We start from the raw sequence: 5,124 nt of genomic DNA, 5'->3' as shown, positions 1-5,124 counted from the left end.
ATATACGGTATATATATATATATATATATTTGTTCTCTTCTCCGACCAATCAGCACACTTGCAGCATCTTGGTCAGCCAACCAGACCACATCAGCCAACAAGACAACATCATCCAACCAGACCACATCAGCCAACAAGACAACATCATCCAACCAGACCACATCACCCAACCAGACCATGTCATCCAACCGGACCACATCAGCCAACCAGAACACATCATCCAACCAGACCACATCATCCAACCAGACCACATCATCCAACCAGACCACATCAGCCAACCAGAACACATCATCCAACCAGAACACATCAGCCAACCAGAACACATCATCCAACCAGACCACATCATCCAACCAGACCATGTCATCCAACCGGACCACATCAGCCAACCAGAACACATCAGCCAACCAGAACACATCATCCAACCAGAACACATCAGCCAACAAGACAACATCATCCAACCAGACCACATCAGCCAACCAGAACACATCATCCAACCAGAACACATCATCCAACCTGAACACATCTTTGTCAGCCAATCAGACTTGACTATATGTCTTTTGTAAGGGTAGCCATCAATCAGGATCTCCAGTGTCCCCCTTTGGATTTGCACATCCTAAAAGCAGACAATTTGTGGTGATGTAGTCTGCACAGTCTTCTCTGCTAAGAGTTCTTTCATTGATGAGTCTCTTGTTTGCAATGTTTGCTGCCATGGATGCATGGGTCTGCAGTGTGGATCCTCTACCATTCTGGACCAAGCTGGGTCTACAGGGTGGATCCTCCACGGCCATTCTGGACCATGCTGGGTCTGCAGGGTGGCTCCTCCACCATTTTGGACCATGCTGGGCAGTGTGTTATGGGGTGTCCTCTCAGTGAAGTGAACCTTAGAGACCAGCAGGAATCCTTCAGATATCACTCCCCACTTCAGTGTGTTTGGCTCAGGGAGACTGTCCCCCATACTCTGAGTCTAGTTCTCTTCTGGACCCCACCAGGCCTGTTGATCTAGACCCAGGCACACCAGGATTTGTTGACTCTAGCTCTGTTTTCATCCAAGTTTTATCTGAGTTAATGATTTTGATGATGAAAGGATGAGGATGATGATGGTGAAGATGATAAAGATGACGATCGTGATGAAGAGGATGAAGATTGTTATGGTGAAGATGATAAAGATGACGATCGTGATGAAGATTGTGATGGTGATATTCTTCTTATGTGATAAACGCTGATGAATCCTTATTTGCTGAATAAATATTGAGTTGATTAAGTTTTAGGTCATTTTATGGTTGCTACCCGCCACAAAACGCAGAAGAAGAAGTTGTAGTTAATGTCCCCCAGTATGTCCTCTTCGTCTCACTCATGGGGGGGGTAACAAAGACAGATGGAAGTGGACGGACGAGGAGACAAGAGACTTTCTGGATTTAATGTATCAGGAGCTCGTGAAGGAAATGGACAACAAAGGTTAGGACAAGCCGTGGGACGTCCTGCGAGACAATGGAAGACGCTCAGACAGAGAGACATGTCTCAAAAAAGAGTCTTGCAGCGGTGCCGGGGGGACAATAAAAGACACGTTACTATAATAGATATAGATCTAACAGATGTTCTCTGACTCTACAAGAAATAAAACAGAGGATGCTCTCTGAATCTGGAAGTCTGTTCTGACTAAAGAAAGAGAGAGAGAGAGAGAGAGAGAGAGAGAGAGACATAGACAGAGAGAGAGAGACAGAGAGAGAGACAGAGAGAGACAGAGAAAGAGAAACAGAGAGAGCGAGAGACATAGACATAGAGAGAGAGAGAGAGAGAGAGAGAGAGAGAGAGAGAGAGAGAGAGAGAGAGAGAGAGAGAGAGAGACTCAGAGATGTAAACCGTGTCCTCACTGCTGAGTTTGGGGTCCGTCTTCATCCTCGTTCGGTCTTTTCCTCTCAGCCTGGAGAAAGTTCTCTTCAGCAGCGGTTCGGCCATGTTGGACCGTACCTGCAGGAGGTTCCCTCTGTACAGTTAACCGGTTAACCAGGTAGCCAGGTAGCCTAGTTACCAGTTCACCAGTTACCCCTCTTTCATGGCGCTCTGCTCTCTGTGCTCACACTCGGCCATGACTGTGACTCCGAGCTGCAGAACAGGAAATGAATTCTTCACATTCTTTCCCAAACTCCCCCTCCCCCCCCTCCCACTCCTCCCACAGGGAAAGAAGGATTCAGAAGAGTCATGGGAAATGTAGTCCTAAGGCTCCAACTTCACAGAAACAATTTGAACTGTTATGTTGTAAATGTTAATAATCAATAATCACTACTTTTAGTGTGTATAGAGCAGCATATCTCCACCAGACTCCATGTAAATAAACAATACTTTAAGTGTGTATAGAGCAGCATATCTCCACCAGACTCCATGTAAATAAACAATACTTTAAGTGTGTATAGAGCAGCAAATCTCCACCAGACTCCATGTAAATATCAATACTTTTAGCGTGTATCCTACAATAAAAGGGTTGATTGTTTCCAACAATCACTGCTCTGGTCTGGTTGAAATGAATTCTTAAAGGGGCGGTTCAGTGTTTTGAACATTATCTCATATTATTTATACTTAGATTATATTATAATACCTGTAAGGAAGTATTTCTACACTGTGTGCTTCTACTTTGAGAGTACTTTCTCTTTGGTTACTGAGAGGTCTGACGGGTCAGTAGCCGTCACCTGCAGGTCAAAGGTCAACACAGAGAGTGTCTGTGTATATGTGTGTGTCTGTGTGTGTGTGTCTCTCTCTGTGTGCATGTGTGTCACTCTCTCCCTCTTGTGTGTTTGTGTGTATTTGTCTATGTGTGTGTGCATGTGTGTGTGTGTGTGTGTTTCTCTGCGTGTGTGTGTGTCTCTGCATGTGTGTGTGTGTGTGTCTCTGCTTGTGTGTGTGTGTCTCTGTATATGTGTGTGTGTGTGTGTGTCTCTGCGTGTGTGTTTGTGTGTGTGTGTGTGTCTATATTAAGATGTTCCGATGGATGTTTCTGCAGCAGAGCGAGAGAACATGGAGCCGCAGAGGTAAAACACCCAGGATTATTATTATTATTATTATTATTATTATGTTGTTTCTCTACTTCATTGAAATACAGATTTATATTATAGAGAGATAGATTTGTTTTTGTCTTAAAACCCTCGGACGGGATCTGATCAGCTGGAAGGGAGAGGAGGAAGAGGAGGAAGAGAAGAAGAAGATGGTGAGAACATTTTTTGTTCTTATTTAACTTTAGTGAGACCCACTTGAAGCTTCTTTAATCTTTGGTTTTTATATCATTTATGTATTTATATACACACATATACACGTGTGTGTGTCTGTGTGTGTGTGTGTGTGTGTGTGTGTATGTATATATGTGTGTTTGTTGTCTACCAACGGGAGTTTTCAAAAATGTTTCCAATTGTTTGACTTCTGATCTTCTACAGATTGTGAACACATCTCTTCTTTCAGGAATCTTTCCACAGGCCCTGAAAACTGCAGTAATCAAGCCACTCTTAAAAAAGAACAACCTAGACAAGTCATTAATGAGCAAATATAGGCCGATATCAAACCTTTCGTTTTTAAGTAAAATCATTGAAAAAGCAATTTTTTAACAACTCAACCATTTCTTGTCACTAAGCAACAGTTTTGATACCTTTCAGTTGGTTTCCGACCACACCACAGCACTGAGACCGCTCTTGTCAAAGTCTTTAATGACATCCACCTTAACACAGATAATGGCAAAATTTCAGTCTTAGTATTACTTGATCTCAATGCTGCATTTGACACGGTCGACCATGACATATTACTAGACCGATTGGAAAACTGCGTTGGCCTTTCTGGCTCAGTGCTAAACTGGTTTGAATCCTACTTAAAGAATAGGGATTACATCTTGTCTATAGGTAATTAAACATCTGAGCGTACAAATATGACATGCGGAGTTCCCCAAGGCTCCATTCTGGGGCCTCTTCTGTTAACATCTACATGCTTCCACTAGCCCAGATTATGGAAAACAACAAAATAAGTAACCATAGTTATCCGGACGAAACACAAATTTACATAACCTTACCGCCAGGGGACTGTAGTCAAATACAAAAACTGACTAACTGCATCAAACAAATTAACAACTGGATGTGCCAGAACTTTCTGAAATTAAATGAAGGAAAAACTGAGATGGTTTTTTTTGGAGCAAAATAGGAACGATTAAAAGTCTGCGCTCAGCTTCAAACAACAATGTTAAAAACAACAGACAAAGCCAGAAATCTTGGTGTAGTCATGGTAACTGATCTGGACTTTAACAGCCACGTTAAGACAATTATAAAGTCAGCCTATTATCACCTTAAGAACATATCAAGGGTTAAAGGACTCATGTGTCAACAGGATTTGGAAAAAACGGTCCATGCTTTCATCTTCTCTAGACTTGACTACTGTAACGGGGTCTTTACATGTCTCCCTAAAAAATCTATCAGACAGCTGCAGCTGATTCAAAACGCTGCTGCTCGAGTCCTCACAAAGACCAAGAGACTGGATCACATCACTCCAGTCCTCACTAAGACCAAGAGACTGGATCACATCACTCCAGTTCTGAAGTCTTTACACTGGCTTCCTGTGCCTCAAATAATTGATTTCAAAGTACTTTTGCTAGTTTATAAATCACTAAACCGTTTAGGACCAAAATACATTTCTGATCTGCTACTACACTATGACCCCCCCAGACCTCTCAGGTCATCTGGGACGGGTCTACTTTCTGTCCCCAGAGTCAGAACTAAACAAGGTGAAGCAGCGTTCAGTTTCTATGCTCCTCATATCTGGAACAAACTCCCAGAAAACTGCAGGTCTGCTGCTACTCTCGGTTCTTTAAAATCAAGGTTGAAGACCTTCCTTTTTTATGTTGCCTTTCATCAAATGATTATGTTCATTTCTTTAATGTTTCTTTTACTCTTATTTTATTTTATTTTTAATTGTTTATTCTCATGTTTTATTTGCTTTTATTTTTAACAGATTTTTTTAAAGCACTTTGAATTGACCTGTTGCTGAAATGTGCTCTACAAATAAAGCTGCCTTGCCTTGCCTTATTAGTCTGTGTTGACTCCCCCGCCCCCCTTATTAGTCTGTGTTGACCCCCCGCCCCCCTTTTTAGTTTGTGTT

The sequence above is a fragment of the Etheostoma cragini genome, unplaced genomic scaffold (assembly GCF_013103735.1).
Source record: "Etheostoma cragini isolate CJK2018 unplaced genomic scaffold, CSU_Ecrag_1.0 ScbMSFa_720, whole genome shotgun sequence".
Classification (NCBI taxonomy): Eukaryota; Metazoa; Chordata; class Actinopteri; order Perciformes; family Percidae; genus Etheostoma; species Etheostoma cragini.
The sequence above is the reverse complement of the archived record's forward strand: the minus strand, read 5'-3'. Positions refer to the sequence as shown.